The sequence below is a fragment of the Dromaius novaehollandiae genome, chromosome 2 (assembly GCF_036370855.1).
Source record: "Dromaius novaehollandiae isolate bDroNov1 chromosome 2, bDroNov1.hap1, whole genome shotgun sequence".
Taxonomy (NCBI): domain Eukaryota; kingdom Metazoa; phylum Chordata; class Aves; order Casuariiformes; family Dromaiidae; genus Dromaius; species Dromaius novaehollandiae.
Window position 1 is genome coordinate 128887490 of NC_088099.1, and position 20824 is coordinate 128908313.

At 39.9% G+C, this 20824-nt stretch overlaps 1 protein-coding gene across 6 annotated transcripts in view; it reads left to right on the forward strand.

Annotated features, from left to right (window-relative positions):
• EYA1 (EYA transcriptional coactivator and phosphatase 1) overlaps window positions 1-20824 on the forward strand; it is a 168557-nt gene that overhangs the window by 13696 nt on the left and 134037 nt on the right. The gene's annotated exons all lie outside the window — the stretch shown is intronic.

Consider the following 20824-nt stretch of genomic DNA (forward strand, 5'->3'; position numbering starts at 1 on the left):
TTTTTCACATAGCAACAGAGAAAGAAATAAGCCACCTAATAATAAGCCTTTTGTTTTGTGTTTTTGTTATACTTCTCCTCTGGTTTCATTTTTACTCTCTGAAGCAATATGGCTTCAATTGTTTTCCAATATTCATTTATTCCACTGTCTGTCTCTATGTGTCCTTTTGGGTATTTATCCATCGCTGCCACAGCAATATGTGAAAAGGACCGATTCAGCCCAGCGCTGGAGAAAGGAGTGGTCATGGTTACAACCTGGTGCTGAGCAGCGGTGGCTCTAGTTGCAGTTGCAGTCAGAGCGCTTGCAGCACCACGCAAGCCCCGTCCTTCTTACATTCTGAATCAGGGGTTTTTTCATAAAAAATCTTGCCATGCAGCTGTCCGCATTTATTGTGGCTTCCACTGCAACGCTGCCTCTCCGTGCACCCAGCGGAGCCTGGGCTTTGTGTGCTGCACTGGGTTTGAGTCAGGGAATCATATTCTGGAGCTGTGTGTAGTGACAAATATAACTGTCACTTAACATAACAGGAGCATTAGGGGAAATATTTGTTCATGGTTTGGCACTGCCAGCACCCCTGTTGGGGTTATTCATTCCATTCTTGCTTTTCACCACTTAGTCCAGAGAGCCTGTAAAACACTTCATCTGCTCAGAGTTTCCCGTCACATTACCCAAGTGGGTGGTAGCCATGGATGCTATCAGGATTATCAAAATCTAAAATCGTAACTGCTGAATAGAATGGCTGTATTGAAAAGCACTTAGGCTTCTGTAACTGTGAGACCTGGACAGCCCAAAGGTATACGACACAGGGGAGAATTACCGCTGTAATATTTCACTTTTGTGCCAGTGTGACTTCTGATTGCGATGTCATTAGATAGGTTTGACACTGGTGAGTCAAATCCTGGAATTAGGCCTCTCTTTAATTCACTTCATTCCTAACTGGGCAGGCTGCTGTATTTGCAACGATCAATAGATCAACATGGAGATTTCTTAAAGCCAGTAGTCAGAAGCCAAAATAATCTCTGAAAATAAAGAAGGCATGAACACTGTTTTTGTTTATTCTGCTCTGTGTGTGTATATACACGAAAGACAGGGTGAGAGATAGATTAACGCTCTACAATCACAATACACAAACTAAAAGCTGTTTGTGATTTAAGATCCCCGACGCATGCAGCCACTCTTGAAACCTGGTAGTAGTCCGTAGGAAAAGAGGAAAACTACAAGTTCCAGGTGAACGATACTTTAGTTTTGGAACTGGCCAATGCAAACTATACTGTAGTAGCAATTTCAAGTACCTGTGGGCAAAGTAGGAGCTTTATTCAGCAACTGAGAATTGAAAGTACACTATGTGTTAGGAAAATAGAGCTAGATGGACAACAGAGGAAGTACCAGGAGAAGTTAGAGGAGAAGGGAAAGCTTGAGCAGCCAGCACTATGAGAGTTGGTGAGGAGATACTTTGCCACTTTCTTTGACCAAGATTGCTCTGCTAAATGAGGAACAGGGTGGTCATCCACCTGGGAATGCAGCCTGTCAGGTACCAGGCACGAGAGGATGCCATAGGAGCCCCAGCAGGCTAAATTCTGCTTTCTTATATTCGTACAGCTGAAACGAGATTTTAGCATCTAAGTAACACTTTGGTCACCTGGAAGGATAGCACTGGCAGGACTGTAATGCATTTGGTTCTCATTCGGTAGCAAGTGGTTTACACAGTGCTCCATTATGTGCCTCTAAACTTGGAGCACTGCATTTGCTCCCTTCTGCCTCTTACTAGATGCCTGAGAAAGAAGCATAACACAGATCCAGTGCTGGCTAGGCAAAGGATATCACTGTGTTACCCTGCCTGAAAAAGTCAACAATGTTCAATTTCTTTCTTTCTAAGTCCAGAAAAGGCTTTGAAAAAAAGCGTTGAGTGGCTCTCACAGAAAGGTGGAGTGTTTTCTTCTCGTTTATTGTGCCTCACTCATCTGTGACAGTGGTCGAGCTGTGACTAATGTGTAAGACGAAGGACGACAGCAAAAACGGAAGTTGTGAAACATTTTTCTATAACAGATACAGGTAGTTTGTTCCCAAATGATCAATTAGTAATTGAAAAGGAGGAGGGTGGTGTTAAGGCCATGTCGTATTGACTGGAATTATGTATGTCACTTGGTAGTAGCTCTACAGCTCACGCTGTAGCACCTGTGCAGAAACATCGCTACTGGAACACTCTGGAGTTTTTACTTTTATCTCAGTTTCAGATAACTTCTTTTTTTATGTCAAGGAACAGTCAAGGAGGTGGCTGGTTTTGCTTTTTTTGGGAGAGAGGGAAAAGATTACTGAAGTTTATATTAGAATACTTAGCAAGGTGTGATGTGTTCACCATTTTTTAATGGTGTATGCACCTACATAAGATGTTCCCTTCATGTCTTATCAGACTGAAAAAGGGGCTCTTGAGTCTTCATAAATTCACTGTGGACTATTTTCTGTTTATATCTCTGTATTGCTTTTCTTTTTTTCTTTTTTTTTTTTTTTTTTTTTTTAGCTTGGTTTACCTTCAGAATGAGGCATTTATTAATGTGCATCAGTATACCCAGTGTTTCTGTGGTAACTCTTAAATTGGTCATTGATTTCAACCAAATTTGTCAGTGAAGCAGAGATCTCAAAGCTAACCCAGATTTTACCAGTTCCTTTGATTTGGCTGCTTCAGTGATGGAGCTCTTTCATCTCAAAGACTGTCAAAATGCAGTGCTGCTGTCCTCACTGGCCTTTCTATGGGTATACCTCTTCACTTGATCAACTCCGTAGCAAACACTGCCAAAGTAATGTTATTTGGCCTTTTACTGAAATCTGCAAGTCTGATACATAGCAAAAACATTTACATTTTGAAGTGGCATGCATAGGCCTTGTCTATCATGTCCCCTGCGAGATCTGGTATATGCATGCTCCAGTCTCTATTTGTGGATAAGCCTTGTTCTTCACCATCCTGAGCAGGGTTTCTGCCTGCAAGTCACTTACGTTGTGTTCCCCTGCTCTTACATAGCTGAGAGGAAGAAACACCTCTCAATGTTCTTGGAGATGATAATGTCAGTTTGGCTACTAGAGAGAGTCTAACTATGAGGAAACTGAGAATGGGTCACAGTAAGTCTTATGCCGAATCAATTTTGAAAAAAATTGATTTAAAATTTTTGTGGCATTTGTGGTAGGCCAAATCTCTCCCAGTCTCAAACTTGGCATTGGCACGAGTGCTTTGCGGAGCCCCAGAGTCATCAACGTGGGACCAGCAGGGTATGGCAAAGCCCTAGAAGCATGACAAACACTGATATTCAGAAGCATGACAAACACTGATATTCAGAAGATCATGGCTGGGTGTGCTGGAGGTGGATACACCTGTGTTAGGGGTACCCTGATAACAACCTTTCAAAAACTTCTGAAGAGATGCTCTGAAGGTAGGCAGGCATTTTATTTGTCTACTGATTTTTTTTAAAGTTCTTTTTTTTTTTTTACTCATTGACAAGATTCAGCAAAAGGCAGTTTTCAGAAGAAATATTAACATGTTTTCAGCAACGATTGTACCCTACTGGAAAATTTCAGGTGGTATTTCTTCCCCATCAGTCTTTCTTTGGGTTGTATAACACAGTGAGGCCTAAATTAGGTAGTGATGTTAGGTTATTATTATTAACATACCTTTCATCCCTATCCTGCCCAGGTCCACACACAGCTTTGGCTCATAGCTGAAAAGTCTCATTGCAAAATTGTACATGAAGAAGTATTTCAGTAGTGAGTTTTTTTGATGAGGGACTTGCCCATCTGGAAAACACAGCGAAGCCTTGGAGGCCCTCAGCAGTCGTAGTTATATCTAAACAGTGTGTACCCAATGAGCCAAGAAAGGAGGTGCTTATAGTCTGCTTCAGCAGTTAATCTTCTCAGATTCCCCCCTGCACCCCCCAAACCTCAGCTATTTCTCCGCGCTCTGGGCAGCCGAACTGCATACTTTGAACTTCTGGCTCCTCCTTGCTCCTGACTGGACACCGCTATCCCACTTACCCCCGGCTGCTTGGTTCCTTGTGTCAGAGAATGGCGCTTGCACCGAAAATTCACTTCATTCCTCTGCTAACAGAAAGATGCAGAGCAAGTAGCTGCTTTCAGCAAGGAAAGGGAAAAAACATCCAGCACCTGGCTGCAGCAAAATAATGAATTTTGCAGCAAACATGCTAGATTCTGTGGAATCTTGGAGCCATGCCAGGCTCCATGACCACAGAAATGCTGAGTCCATGGGGCCCTGAGCGAGATGGCTGGGGCAGTTCACATCTCTCTGTCTTTGTTTCAAGCTCTTTGCAGTCTTAGTCAGGCATCAGATTACACACTGTTCACATTTTCAAGGTTATCTTTGCGACCAGAAGGGCTAGAAAGTTCATTCTGTTTCAGGGCGAGCTGAGATGCTGGAGCGTGGCGCCCCAGACGAGGAGCGGATCCCGCGGCAAGCACCACGGCGGTGGGACTGCAGCGCGTGCGGGGCCCAGCTCCCGGGAACCAGGCATAGCCTTCGTTTTGCAACGTCATGCGCCACACACCCACTGCTATTATCTGTTTGTCACATTAGGGTACAAAGTCTACCGGGAAAATGGATAAGAATGCATATATTTTAGCTTCAGTTGAAAACTCATAGTATTGTCACCTTCAGCTGTGGAAATCATGCACGTTTGTGCTACCTCAGGTTTTTGAAGATGGACACTCGCTGCATTCCCATCTGTGTTATTTTGCTATTCTGAACCAATACAGAACGTTGGGTTTTAGAAAGTTCTTCAAGGCAATAAGTGACAAACACTATCCAGTTATGATCTGTAGCTCAGCCTCCTTAATTGCCCACACCTCTCCCTCTCCCCTTCCCCTCTCTACTTGAAATTGGTAGGATATTGAAGATATAACACACAAAAGTAACTTGTAACACTCATTAAATGTCAAAAAAAATGAACAGCCCGAGCTAGCTGATGCATTTGAATTACAAAATCTAAATGAGCTGCTGTGAGTCAGTCTATGGTAACTGATCAATAGATCAGTAACTATGAGTAAACTTTTTTATTTAACAAAATCTATAGTGGAAATAGTCATGAAAATTATAAGCTGTTTGTGGACAGTTTGTAGACAGGAAAGCATACCTTATTCACTTCAAACTATTCATTCAGCTGGGTTTAGAATAACACCACATAGGAACTCTTGTTACTTAAAACGTATTTTTCATAACCCATGGCACAAATCCTGCCTTCAGCTACAACAGCAGTATCACCGAAAGAAGACGTCCTAGCTGCAGTTCGCAGGGTTCTGCACAGGCATAAGGCTTTGCAGAATCAGAGCCCTAATACAGTATTCATGGTAGCTCTTTTTTTTTCTTTCTTTTTTTTTTTTTTTTTGAATATTTGTAGTTTACTATCAGTTATATGAGAAACCAGTCCCATAGCCAGGGTATTTCTTAGTGCGTTTTGCACACACACATGTCAGTGCTAACTTCATGGTCATGGCTTCAGAAGGACAGGCGCTGCAGGACAAAGGCCTAGCATGCATTCGGTTGGGTCCATTCAGCAAGTGTCACCACTGATTTTAGATGCACAGATTTTAGAAGCTCTGTTTTCCTCAGAATGGTGAATCTTTGTCTTCATTACGGTGTGAAGCATTTTCATACTGCCTTATAAAGAAATGGGTTAAATCGTCTGACTGTTTCCAGCAGCTACATACCTACACCGTTCTGTGTGAAGTCTCTTCTTGAAAATTATGATAAAGCTGTAGCTTAGCCCTTAACAGTAAAAAGCAAACTGCCAGTGAAGTTTATTTTCTTTTTTACTAAGTTTTCTGGACCATTGTTCCGCTTGAGGAGCCATGTTTGTTGGTTTTGGCTCTCAGACTTTTCTTCCTTAAGGATAAACTCTCCTTCGGCAGTTGTACAACTATGCATTAAAAGACTGCATAGCAGTTTATTCACAGCCTAAGCTCAAGCAGAATTCAACTGTGTAACTTCCTGGCTTAAGCGGGGGTGCATCCGTAATGTAAATACCTACTCGGTTTTGTGGAAAACCAGGACTTTTTTGTTTGTTCTTGTAAAAGATTCCTGCTGGAAGCTTAACTTTAAAGTTGGCATTTAGCCTTCTCTGCTGTGACTTGGATACTGATCTGATTTTGTGCTTTCATGGACATTTTTATATTTTTAAATTTTTAATTCAACATTAGCTTTGCTTACAAGCTACAGAGCAGAATAAAATCGCATTACAAACATTGTAGTATTAGATTTTATCACCATTTATTTCTTCTCATCTGCCCAGGGATTTCTACATGTTCGGTAGAACTAATTTGCAGTCAGACACTGAGGTCTTCTAGAAGGCCAGCAGGCTCCACAAACTAATTTATCCAAATAACCAATCCCTCATAGGCCAACCGTAGAAGGACACCAAAATGGCCTAAGCAGGCAAAGCCCCCTTTTGAAGTCTGGAATGTTTTGACTGACTTGAAACAGGCGGCTGGAATGAAGGGATAATTTTCAGTGACCCATGGGACTTTTTTGCCATTTTCGAATATTAGGTAAAGCAAAGAGAAATTGCTTGTTCTAATTTAGAAAGACTTAGCCATCCGGAAGGTAAGCAGACAAAGAATAGCATGCTAAGGTATATAGCTGAAGTTTATTCAATGCATCAAGGGTTTGTGTCTGCATGTATAGTATTTACACACACACACACACACACACACACACATACATGCTGCTTTACTTACACGGACACATAGCTAAAACATTTTTTTAATTTCATTTTTATAATAGAGCAGGGTATATCTATGCAGTATTAGGCAAATTACCTGAAACACTGTCTTTAAGTACACATTGTTTTTCTTGAAATGATCATTTTTAATTAGAATGACATATTTTACCTCCTGTCCTGGCACCATTCAAGTAAACTAAGAAATCCTGTTGATTTTTAAGTAAGTTTTCCAATATAAAGTAGGCTTGCCGACACAAGGGAGAAGTATTTTGATGCATACATAAAAACACAGTTCTCTGTGAACACTTGTAGGGAGAGAAAGAGAGAATGTGACTATTTAGGAACAAAATGAAAACATTACAGAACAGGTATTTCATCAGCTGCTTGAACGTGTATGTTCAAAGAAGCGCTGAGCAATCTCGCCTGATTTCAGCAGCTTCTGTAGAGATGCACTCTTGAGAATTTTCCATCAAATTTACCATGCAGAATTTTTTGCTAGGTCCAGTCCTGTATTTAGGTACTCTAACGACACAGACTCACTCTAGCTCTGACCTTTTTCTCCATGACATTGACTCACAGATAAGATGGGGCTTGTTAGTCGAATGTGTGTTGTCTACAAGGAGGAATTGCAAGCTGTTAGAGAAGCTCCTCTACCCATGCTTCATAAAAGCATGTTTTCTTAAAACATTATTTTGACAAGGAAGTCTGTCACCGACTCACCCCTTTGCCTTCTGACATCCTTGGTGGTTCTTGGGAGTTGTACAGAAAATAACACTCTCGATTAAGGTAGAGGGTAAATGCCATTTCCTGTGCAGTCGCAGTGAGCTTACGGGCTTAGGACTCTGCAAAACATTGCTGTGGGCCGCATATGTGTGTCTTAATAGCTTTAGAGTTGGCAATTTTAAGATGGCAATGTATAGTTGGCACTTAAACCTCTACAGTACCTGGTTGGAATATGGCTGTTGTTGGTTTTGCTTGTATATATGTGACCAACTCCTAATTTTAGTTTTTCAGTTATTTTACAAGGGATAGAGATACAAGTCCCTTGATTCCATTTTTTTCTGAAATATTTGTACCTAGTACTGTCCTGTGGTAATAGTGAAATATGATAGAAAGACAGAGAAACCCTGTTTAGATGCAGTTTTCAATCTTATATTTACTGACCTCAGATTAGTGCATTTCTGAAACATGATGTTTAAATTAATGTTATTTTGGTGTGTATGTATATGTATATGTGTATGTGTGTGTGTGTCTCTCTGTGTGCATGGAATATATTAGATTAAATTAGGTTATGTTCCAGCTTTTACTTGAGGAATATAATTTTGTTAGTAGTTAATAAAGTTAATGCCAAGTTTTTCTCATATTATGTTTACATATATGGCTAAAGCAAAATCAAATTATGTTTGCTGGGGGTAAAATTAGTCAGTCAAGGACCTGCTTACCACAGGAGCAGTTAAAATTCAGAGTTGGTAGGCAAGAGCTGCTTCTCTGTTTCTTGCTGCCTTGCTTTAGCTATGTTGTCTAGAGTCTCCTGGAAGAGGTGGACTCACTCGTTTTGCAGTCTGTGAATGTAACGCAGCAGCGAAGTCTGCCAGAGAGTGGAGAGACTTCACAGGGATTTCTCATCAATCACATAGAATTTGTCATTCTGACATTTTGGTATTCAAAGCCTCATATTCTGCTACCAGCATTCACATAGGGCGAACTTTCCATCGTAGCAACAATGCACCTATACAGCTGTTCAGTGCAGCAGATGGGATAAAATTTCTTCCCAGCTCCCGTGGTGATCAGCTCATACCCTGAAGCACAAGATTTGATTATCCTGATCATAATTTACAGAGCTATAAATGTTGTTAATGGCCTTGAGTCAACGAATGAAAATGCTTAAAGATAAACAATTGCTTATTTTATCTCAATCTTTTTTATCTCAATCTGTTTTTAAAGGAATAGGTAGGAACAGAAGTAATTTCAGGCACACTTTCACACTATCTTCATGCAGCCTAGTCTTTTTAAATATAACCTAAATGTTACATTTGGGCAAAGTGAACAGGAATTCATTTTGCTGAAATGCAACATTCTTCAAAAAGAGAGAGCTTTGAGAATAAGCAGTATTTGGGTGCTTGTAGATTCAGGCCTTTGTCCTTGCTGAATGGGTTTTTAGTACTTTAGATATTTTTAGGAAAGTATGCATGATCTATATTTTATTTCATTTTTATTCTTAATAATTGCACATATTTTCCATGTTTGACTACCCTTTTATGCCTGTAAATAATTTAAAGGATCTAAAAGTACCTCTGCATTCTGAATCAACTAGTTAAATGCTTATATGCCTTGCTTTCACCTTCACTTATTTGTACATGAAAAAGGAATCTAAATTTAAGCATGTCTTGTTTCAATTTTTCTACTCTTGACTGGAGTATAAGTTTGGGGTGGGTGGTTTGTAACAAGGTATATTTAGAGGTAGGCTGATATGTACATCAGATTGTGAGATTTATAACAATGTTTTGGGAAGGGAGAAGGTGTAAGATCCGTGTTTTACTTTTCTCTTTTCAGGACTGTTTTTAGTAAGGCATTGTAAACGCTAAGTGGCATAGCAAGCAGGTTTATATAGTGCACACACTGCATAAATCCTGTAGTCAGTCCTTGGAAAGGCTGTATACTGCCATTATGTTTTCTATAAACAGAAGAGAAGCACGCTGCCAAGTCTTTGCAGCACTGGATACCAGCTCTTTCTGTTCTTAGCTTGTCTTGTTTATTGTTGCTCAAAGATTGTCTTTTATTTGCCAGTATTGCATCCTCTTTTGATCTTTAGGAGCAAAGAGTATCTTGTACTTCTTTGTAGCTGGACTCTCCATCATCTCCTCTATTTCTTCTCCATCCCTAACTTTAAAGGAAATAATTGTGTTTGACAAGTATAATTAAATTTTGGTCTAAGGACAAAGAGAATATCTAGGAGGAAGCTCATTTGGGGCTGGATAGGAAAACAAGACCCTTGAATTATAGCTTGAAGAAAATTCAGATTTGGACTGGCAGTGATGTGAATAGGTTGTGTAAGTGCAACTACATTAGGTCAGACAAAGTAAATTAGCTTGTCGTTCTGCCTTTAAGAGGGACCAGCAACAGAAGTTTAAATGAAGAGTAGGAGAAATGGAACAAGTATGGAGAAATCCTGCTTTTAATATCCCCTGCTTCCTGATAATCAGTATTTAAGACCTTGCTAGATGGAAGTTGCATCCAAATCATTGTATTTAATGCTGTCTTTCATGGTCAGTTTTATTTGAACATGCTTATACTTTGTGCTGCTGTAGCAATGAGTTCCACAAGTTCATTATGCATAGTCTCAGAACTTATTTTTGTTGTTTTAAGAGTTTTTTGGGTTGTGAGAGCTTTTCAGAACTCCAAATATACTGCAGTGACCAAATCATCCTTAACCAAATAATCATTAACTCCTTACAGAAATGCTAGTAATCTTTAGGTTATCTTTACAAAGCCATGCATTCTCTTCCCCATAACATAATATTCCCTTGCGCCTACCAGTTCTCTTATTTATTATAACAGCTGATTTGATCATGCTTCCATTCTTTTAGAACTCTCGAGTGAAAACCACTTGGTCTGGGTGTTGTGTCTCTTCATTTTGTCAATCTTCCCCAAAGATTCCTCTGCCAATACTTTGCTTTAGAGTTGTCAGGGATCCCCTAAACTTTTTGCATAGTGAGTATCATGCAGATAATTCATTTAGCTTTTCTACAATGGCCCTATCTTGACGGAGCATGATTTTAATGCCACAGGGAAATGTTGGCTTTTCACATGTTTTTCACAGTTTTTAATATTAATCTGTGCAATAGCAAGAGTTCTTCAGGTCTTTTTGGCCTGTTTTCTCCTGGTTTTGCATTTAAATTACAGAATTTAAGCACTTTCCAGTTTCTGTTTCAGATATTTAGCTGTTGTGCTGTAGTGCATAGTGCTCAGCGTATGGCTGGACCTTCAGGTTTGCTACAAGAAGTCGGAAACTTCTGTGGCTCTGTGCAGGGCAGCTCACCCTGTGCAGATGTCTTGATGTCTAAAATAGCACTAGACGCCTTGTTCAGGCATCAGAATCACTCCCAGAATCTTTTTTATTTTACTAGTCTTTTACCCTGCTATTTAATTGTTCTGTTTATATCCTTGTCGTTACTTTTGCAGAGCAGAGCGAATGTGCTGTTGCAGATCATTCATCTCCTACAAGTATTGTTCACTATTTTGTTTATAAAAATCCTTGGTTTAATGAGATCTATGGATCACAGGTCTTATGTTTAAAAATAAGAAAACAGAAAACATGGAGGTTGAATTGCATCTTGCCTTTTAGGAGACATAGTTAAGAAACACAAGCCATCTTCCAAGAAACGGTGTATTTGAAGCGTACTCAAAGAGTCAAATTGTCAGTCCTCTGAGTATGTCTGCTAGCATGAATGAATGTGTGCTTGCAACTTTGGAGCCCCTTCTTATTTCTTGGTAAATGAAAAAATATTCATGGCAATGGTTATAAGAGTTGGTTATTAACTTTTCCTGGTTCACAGGCCAACAGGAATCCCGGTATTCGAAGTCCTACTCTTGTAACAATCGGTCTAACTCTTTTTTGTTGTTTTATTGTATGCTTCAGAAAGTCATCTCCCACACAGTTTTACTCAAACTTTTAACTAGAAGTCTAGGTACCTCTTTAGTTTGTCTAATGTGCTTTTTGGAGGATTGTGGTGACATGATTCCTGTAGGTGTGCAGCCGTAGTCGCACGGGTATGTAAGGTAGAGTAGGGTTTTTCAGTGTCTCACCCCTCGCCGGGCGCCCCCTCCTAAGGCATCGTGAGCACTGGCACTCTGCTGCTGGAGATGTGGACGCTGATAAGGCACCGTTGTGAGCTAGTCTAAAATCTATACAGAAAGGGAGGGCACACAGGCAACGGGACTTCTTTTTCTCTCAAAGCTAAGACAACAACAAAAAAAGGTATTACAGCATCCTCGAAGTGTTTTTAAAAACCCAGGATGAACAGTTCTTGAATTTCATCCTCCTGCTTTTTCGTTGAAGGTGAACTCTCCAAACTATAGCAGGAAGAATTAGATCACAAAACTCTAGGTAGATGGTACATAGATAGGTTTTTTGAGACTGTTTTCTTACAGCATAAATAACCACTGAAATGAAGCTGCAAAACAAGCAAAGTATGTTTTTATTATTATTATTTGAGACATCAGATTCTCTTAATGGATCTGCTTTATCTGTGTGAGATTTTCCAGATTTTTTTAGTTTTGTTTTTCAGAAGTACTTCACAGGAGACAAGAGCAGCCTGTGACAATGTGTAAAACTTTGTATTATGTGCCAATATCTTACAAAAGAACTTGTTATCCTGCAGTAAATTTTACAGTGGGAGGTTTTGTAATCCTTGCAGATGTGACAGTACAGCACTAGTGTCAGATCTGAGAAAGGTTTGTTGTTGTGGTTGTTAGAAACAGTTGTTTGATCAGGTAGGCTGCACAGACTGTCACTAAAAGGGCTCCCTTCTCCAGCTGAGAACTGAGGTGACAAAGTTTTGTTTTTCACACAGCTTGTGTCACATTTGGTGCATGAGCTGCATAGTAGAGCTAATTATACCTGAGTAGAAGCGCTGAAATAGCAGTGACAGTCTAAAGAGGTAAATGAGGTTTGCCTCATTTGCAGAAAAAAGTAGCGTCTGTCTTTAAGACCAAAATGATAGAATAAAAGGAGGTAAAATAGACTTGGTTTTACATGCAAAAACACTGAGGATCTTTCTCACTTATTCAGTTTAAAAAAGAATAGTTTTGAAACTGAAGCTCTTTATGAATTTGTGCTGAATTTGGGTGAATAGTTTTGACCAAAAAGCCAGAAACTGGGAACACTGGCATCAGTGGCAAGTTGGGAAGATACGATTCCACTCCTTCTTTACTCAGTTCCCCAGTAATTTTGCTGTGGGATACAGGGCCTTCACTGGTGGATCAGTTCGGAACAGAGATGTGAATCAACACCTGGCACTTGCTAGGGGTGTCCTAGCCCCTTGCGTACAGATATCTGAAGGGGGAGGTCTTACAGCAACCTGTCCCAGATGAGCAAGAAGGAAGATGCTTTTGTGGGAGGGAAGTTTAAATTCCAGGCCTAATCAGGCAGAAGTGGGATTTAAGCTCTATTTTGACCTCCTTGGATAGTAGAGTAGTCAGAGTGGTAGAAACACTAGCTCTAACCACCTGCTTCTCCTGCTTCCTTTTGTGATCCAATCTTTTTGTTAAAAGCTCTTCCTCAAAAGCTTTTTCCTCACCTTGCCAGTCTCATGGAAATTCTGGAAAGTTTTGATTTTTGGTCTCACTCCAAATGGTTAGATTTTGGGAGAGTGGGGACATAGCCTTCAAGCAGACACTCAGTATTTGCAGCTGTGTGTTTTTCATTCTTTTTGGAATCTGTATCCCACTGATTAAGAAGATGTCTGGAAACATTCTGTTGTTTACGTAATATTATTTTAAGGTCAATTATTAGCTCTGTGATACACATACACACATGCACATGCACACACGCACACATGCACACACATACAAACATATATTTACCCTTCAAATCTAGAGAAGGATCAGAGCTTCATTCCAGTAGGTGGCACGGAGAGAGGAAAGAGAAAAACAGGCTGTGGCTAAAAGAACTTGCGAGTTCATTTTATAGCAAGACTTGGTGGAAGAGTAAATATTACAGCTGTGAGGCTGCCTGCTCTGAAAGTGTCTTCTGAGAGCTGAATTACTTAATTTAATCTTTTGAAAATTTATTCTTTTCATGTTTTTATTAAAAATAAATATAATCAATACCCTTAATTAGTTAGCCAGTGGCCCCTTTTTTTCTTTTCTCTTGGCTGAACCAATGCACTAATTGAAATTTGGCTCTCATACAGGGCTTCATTCCTGTTGTTAAATATCACTAGTCAGTGACATCTATTGACTCTCAAGTGAGGATTCTGAATTTGTCCAAGGGAACATAAATCACATTCAGCCTGCTATGAGAAACTTTTTGGCAGAAGTGAAGAACAAAAAGACTGAGTGAGCCAAGACAAAAAGGTCTGAGTCAAGAACAGGTCTAATAACATTAGAATGGAAAGGGTGAATCATGGATCAAAATCAAAATGCCAGAAATCACACCTTACTTCTTGAGAAAATAATGAGAAGATGGAGTATTGCATTCATTTCTGCTTTTCAGAATCTCTAAAATTAAGAATGCATTGAATGAGCCTGGCTTGAGATGATAATCACAATTCTAGACCATTGACATGGTCTAGAACCATTGACATGGACTGGTAATTCAGCCATCCTGACTTCTGTCCGCCTAGTGTCCTTAGAGCCAGCACTACTCCATTGTCACTGGTGAAATCCTAGAGCTTGGGCCAGTCTTTCTAGGACAGAAAAAGGGGATCTACATCATCACTTCCATCAGCTGTGGCTAAATCACAAACAAGTTAGTTGGTGTGAAAAACATGGGGTTCTGCTCTTACCTTGTGCATTGTTTTTCCTTCCTCCACTTTATTTCTCATCTTCATTATCTCTGTTGTCTTCTGCTCAAGCAGTCTGCTGTAAGTGACCAATGTGGTTTTTTTAGCAACTCAGTTGTCAGTCCTTGACTGGTGAAGCTGCCGAAAGCAAGCCTCACACTGCTGGGTGCTAGCACAGTTTGCTAGATATAGTGTGGCTAAAAAGATCTTGAGCTGAGCCCATCCTCAATCAGCCAGGCTGCAATTAAAAGTGAGCGGGAGACACAGAAGCTATGTTTTTATTTTAACTGTGTTTTTCTTTCCTTTTATGAGTATTTTCTTTGTTCTTCAAGAATAGAAGATTGGACACCAGCAGTTGTTTCTGCCTCCTCCTAGTCTTCTTCCAGTGAAGAGTTAATCCAATGACAGTTGGGTTATAATGACACCACAAAAAATTTTATCCCCCTCATGACCCTCCCCATGAAATGTTTCTACATCTAAATGGAATACGCTGCAAATGAGCAGTGTTATTAAAGTGAAAATGGTATATAATACTTCAGTATTCCTCTTCTGTATTAAAGGTTTAGACAGTCTGTAAGGGGGTAGGTTGCCATGAGACAATGTGATGACTCGTCAGGACTTAGAATGGCAAGCTGTATTGACTGCTTGTCATTGCGGCATGAGAAGGATCCAGATAACGACTTTGACTCCCTGAACCTCTTAGTCCTTCAGATTTGTCATTTCTAATATGATTTAAAGCAACCTCCCTTACAGAGCATGTCCATTCTCCTATGTTTTACAGCTGTTATCTGCATATTATGGCATTCAGGTGCGGTGGTGGGGGGGAGAAGGCTTTGGTAAACAAGTTAAAGGTTGGGGGAGAAGGTGGGTGCTTGACCAGCCTGACAACCTTCTATGATGGAATGACTGGATAAATGAGGGGAGAGATGTTGTCTCCCTTGGCTTCAGTAAGGTTTTTGACACTGTCTCCCATAACATGCTCATAGGCAAGCTCAGGAAGTGTGGGCTAGATCTGTGGACAGTGAGGTGGATTGAGAGCTGGCTGAAAGGCAGAGCTCAGAGGGTTGTGTTCAGCGGTGCACTCTAGTTGGAGGCCTGTAGGTAGTAGTGTCCCCCAGGGGTCAATACTGGGTCCAGTATTGTTCAACTTACTCACCAATGACACCAATGAAGGGACAGAGTGGCTCCTCAGCTAATTTGCTGATGATACAAAACTGGGAGGAGAGGCTGATATGCCAGAGGGCTGTGCTGCCTTTCAGAAGGACCTCAACAGGCTGGAGAGATGGGCAGAGAGGAACCTCATGAAGTTCAGCAAAGGGAAGTGCAAAGTCCTGCACCTGGGGAGGAATAACCCCAGGCACTGGTACCGGCTGGGGGCTGACCTGCTGGAAAGCAGCTCTGCAGAGAAGGACCTGGGAGTCCTGGTGGGCAACCAGTTGACCATGAGCCACTAATGTGCCCTGGTGGCCAAGAAGGCCAATGGTATCCTGTGCTGCATTAGGAAGAGCATTGCCAGCAGGTTGAGGGAGGTAATCCTCCCTCTACTCAGCACTGCTGAGGCCACATCTGGAGTAGTGTCCAGTGCTGGGCTCCCCAATACAAGAGGGATATGGAGTTACTGGAGCAAGTCCAGCGAAGGGCTGCCAAGATGATTAAGGTAGTGGGCAACAATCCTGGGCAGTGTGCTTTAGGTGACCCTGCTTGAGCAGTGGGGTTGAAGTAGATGATCTCCAGAGGTCCCTTCCAACCTCAATCATTCAGTGGTTCTGAGGAAACTCCACTATTTGGTGTAATGGACATAAGGGGGTAACAAAATGCTGTGGAAGATGGCTCAGCTCCAACAGAGACAAGTAAGTTTGGAAGAAGAAGCAAGTCTTCTGCTCCCTCCTTGCATGTCCAGATGAAAAAATCTCCTTCACTCCTTTCCCCTTCCTAGCCTTTAGACTTCTGTTCTTTGTTTTCATATTTCCCAGCACAATATTGTCATTTTTATCAGCTGAGGCTTGACACATGACCAAGGAGCATGCCAACTTATGTTTTAAAAATTGTTTGTGCCTCTGAGCTCTCAAGCCTTGTATGACTTGTCATAAAGTTAAAAATGCGTGTTAACCATTTTCCCAGAATGACTTTGAGAGGTATCAATATAATATATACCTATCTTTTGCTGATTAGCTTGATGACTATTGCTTACTTCAAGCTAATGCCAGATTTACACTGATGGTTGTTATGTCATCCTGAGTCCTTTCTTTAAGCACTGGTGCACCTTTGGCTTTCTTCCCATCCGCTGTCAGCTTGTGCTAATAATAATCTGTGAATCTCAGCTAGTTTTGACTAAAGGCCAATAGTCTTCTTAGGATAATATTTTTTTCTGCACTCATCTTATTCAACAACTGATGTTTTCTGAAACTCTGGTTTCTCCTCGTCAATGGCTAAGTAGATAAACATTTTTTTTCCTTCCGAACAGTACATTGTGGCTGTTACTAGGCATTAGAGACAACTGCTAGAAATAGAACTCATGTCCTTCCTGATTTTGCTGAGCAGTTGTGGATAGCTCATGTCAAACTAACTCCTAAGTGCAAGACGGAGAATAAACTTTATGTGGTTGTTACTGCTGTTACCTAGAGAGGATGTTGAACCTCTTCTGTGCCCTCTGTTAAAGAAGGGATTTAGTGTCACAGAATTCTTGTCTTAGTATTTCTCTTTTTATTTCTTAATACAGGGTTACTTAGCAAACGTTTTATGGTTAACTATCTTTAACCCAAAATCTTTGTAAGATACTAGTTCAGAGGTTTTTATTGTTCTGCCTGTAAGTCTTGAGCCCCACTGAAGAACTGGGAGAGTTACCTTTGTATGTCAAAGAGAATTGTCAGAAACAAGTCTGCTGACAAACCTGGTGGGTTTTGTAATTTAACATTTGTTTTCTGCAAGTCATTTGGAGGTATAAAAATAAGATTTAAATGAATTAAGTGCTAAGAAGTGTTATGTAGGATTTGTGTAGGTCTGCCAACAAAAATAAACATGGCTGTGATTAAGTGGGTGACAGTGGTATTAGTAGAGCTGTTGAAGGTCTTAGAGGCATGCTAAGCAAGTACAATTAGAAACACAAACTGGCTTACAACGGAGGGTGCAGGTGCTGGGCTTCTGAATTGGGGATTATCTTGTTTCAATACAGACTTTCAGTTTAATGTTCACAAAGGAGTTTTAAGGCTTTATTATTTTTAACAGCCTTAAATCTGTCAAAACTGAAGGAGTAGTCTAATTGGCTGTAACATTCAGTGTGTTTAATATAAAATCTTTGTGCTGTCCCAGTGTGCTCAAAACTTTCATTAGTGATTTCAGGATTGTTCTGCCGACATTTTTTAAGGATCTAAGATTTCAGTGAGGAAAAACCTAACTTTCTCTTCTTTGAGGTGCCCTTGTCTAATTCAGCCATCTATCTTTGGAGGATTGCTCACCGCTGGATATAATGTTTACATGACAAGGAGGGTTTTGTTATTAAGGTATTGACCTGAGATTCGGGATATATGAATCCCATTTGTGGCTTTGGAGTCCTGTAAACTCCTTTCATAACTGTAGCGATACCACATAGTCCTTCTCTGCCTATTCTTTGTCTGAAACATGGGACAGTAATTCTTTACTTCTGCCTTATTACTCTAATTCATTCAAGTTAGTTGTAATAAACTTGTGTTTAGGTGCACTAAGCGCTGTCTTATAGTCCTGAGTATTTAATTTGTTTCCTTTTGAAAGCTGAGTGAGAGAGTGCCAAATGTAAAAGCTGAACTGTTCAAAGCTTTTGTTACTAGTAAAAAAATTATGAAACGCAAAATACTGTTCCTGTGAACATCTCTGTGTCGAGGCCCATAGCAACTATATTCCATTGGGCAGATCCAAAGCACCTGTGGACTGACTCTGTGCTTTTTCAGTGATAAAGATCCAAAGTCTAGATTTGAACACTGTGTAATCTGCTCCTGGTGAGTGGGAGTTATGTGTACACAGCCAAAGCCATGAATGTAATCCAGACTTTTCAACTCCACTCTGGAAATGTAATAATTTCTCTTAAAGCATGTTCTTGTGTATGGTTTCTTCCCCTCTGTGAGTGCACACGCATTTTATCATAAGACTGACATATAGGCTATGAAGATTTGTATAATTTTGAACTATTTAATTTTTAGAACAATTATTTTCTATAGCAGACTTTGACATTTTTAGATACTGAGCTCATATTTAAATGACACTTTTGAATGCTTACGCATTCCTTTGTTCACACCTAACCAGAATATAATATGGAGATATTTTGTGATAACCCAACATTGTAGAATATGTTTAGTAGTTTTTTTAGTCTAGTCTAGTCTTAGTCATAGTTGTTTACTTAGTTAATACCAAGTGGTACTGAGAGACAAATGAAGGAAATGCCAGGATAAATAAGGCAAATTTTAAACTTGTTCTTTAGCTCCTTCTAAAATAAGACAAAGTTAATGATCTTACTTTTAGAAAACTGCTGTTGCAATTATGTACGAATATGAACAGAGGGCTATGTGATGCAGTTTTAATAGTACAAGAATCTACTATCTAGTAGCTTGATGGCTTTTAAACTACGCAAAATTTAGAATAAGGATTTTAAAACAATAAATATAAAACTGGTTGCCGCATGTATTTTTATATGTACATCATATATTTATTTTATATTTAGCTATGGTTCCTCTATTAATCTACATTTCAAATACTAAATGCCTTCCTCATGGCAGCTGTCCATTCACTTGTACTATAACTACTGGCATGTTAAGTTCAAAGTGGAATGTCATGGAGAATGCAGATAATATATTTAGTTCCTGTCACGAGACAGCGTAAGGCACCAGAGCGTCTCGTTCTCAGAGGGGGAAGCCAGCTACTTTCACTACAGTGTTCTTCTTCAGTTAATATAATTTGGTTTTTTTAGAGGAAGCTTTAGTCAAGACTATGAGAATGATTTTGACTGTAATCTGGAGTAAAATGAGTATCTGAAAGAATTGTTCTTAAAAAATAATTTTTAAAGCAGTGGCAGATAGAATATTTAGAAGAATATATGTTTGTTTTTTGAGTGCTTTGATATGTGCAGTCTTTATGCATGCCAAAAAGATAAATTGTAGCTGGAGCAGAGGAAAGGAGAATTCTAGGTCTGAATGATCAGAAGTGAGTCATTTTAAAACTAATTATAGAGGCTTATAGAAGAGAAAACTTTCCCAATAGCATAGTGCAAGGCTTATCTATATTTCCAGAAAATTGCAGCTGTCAGGCTTTCTTTTATTACCCTAGCAAAATGCTGTGTCAGGTGTTATGAAGAAGTTTGGCCATGCATTTAGAAAATTAATAGCTTCCTTACATCAGATGCGTCAAATAGAAACATGCCTGGTTGTGTAGCCAGTTGTCACATTTTGATGTTTCTATTGAAAGTTATTTCTTTTACTGTATAATTTATGTTCAATAATTAAACTAAGAAGAAAGAGACATTTTGGTGTGACAGTGATCTTCATGCACATAAAAGCATTTATAGGATGAAACCAACGTTTGCTATGCCAGTCTTGCTATAATAAGTCATGTACTGCTGAGAGCAGTTGCCATTCAGTCACAGTGAATTCCAGTTGTGGAACAATAAAGTACTGCAAAATAGCCATACAAATAAAATTTTGCATTGCCAAATTCATTTATACCACTGATAAATTGTGTTCAATTTGTCAAAAGAACAAAATGACAGCCAGCAGAAATACCTTATACTCATACTCTGAGTTTCAGTAAGTTCTACCCTTTCCTTACAGGCTTTGCAGAGCTTTCAGTTAACCATAGATTACTACTTGCATAAACAGCTTAAATGAATCAGATTTTATGGAGTTGTTTTTTTCATTATATAATGGGATTAGCATACCACAAACTGATGCTGCACTGGCTCTTGTGCAATGGGGAAGAAGAGGTGGACATTCTCTGAGAATGACAGAAACAGTTCTTATTTGGGGTGAAAAAGGAAAGCAAGTGATTTATGTTGTTACCCTGTAAGATACAGACAAGTGTGCTTATTGTTGCATAGATGCTTATTGCTAGTTAGCTGTTGAATCGTAGAATAATTTATGGAAGGGACCTCTGGAGCTCATCTGGTCCATTCAGAGTGGATCCAACTACATCAGGGCCTTGTCCAGTCAAGTTTTGAACATCTCCAAGGATAGACATTATACAACCTCTCAGGGCAACCTGTTCTAATGTTTCATCACCCTTATGGTGATTTTTTTTCCTTATATCTAATTGGATTTTCTCTGTTGAGCCTGATGTTTGCTGCCTCTTGTCCTATCACTGCACAGCTCCAAAAAGAATCAGGCTCCATCTTGTCCATGCCTTCCCATTAGGCAGTTGTAAACAGCAATAAGATTTCCCTTTAGCCTTCTCTCCTTCAGGTTGACCAAACCCACTTCCCTCAGCCTCTGCTCACATGGCATATGCCCCCTAATCTTCTTGGTAGCCATCTGCTGGGCTCATCCCAGTATGGCCGTGTCTCTCTTATACTGGAGAGTCCAAAACTGAACACACTACTCCAGATGTCTCTGAAGTGGCAAACAGAGGGGAGAAATAACTTTCTCT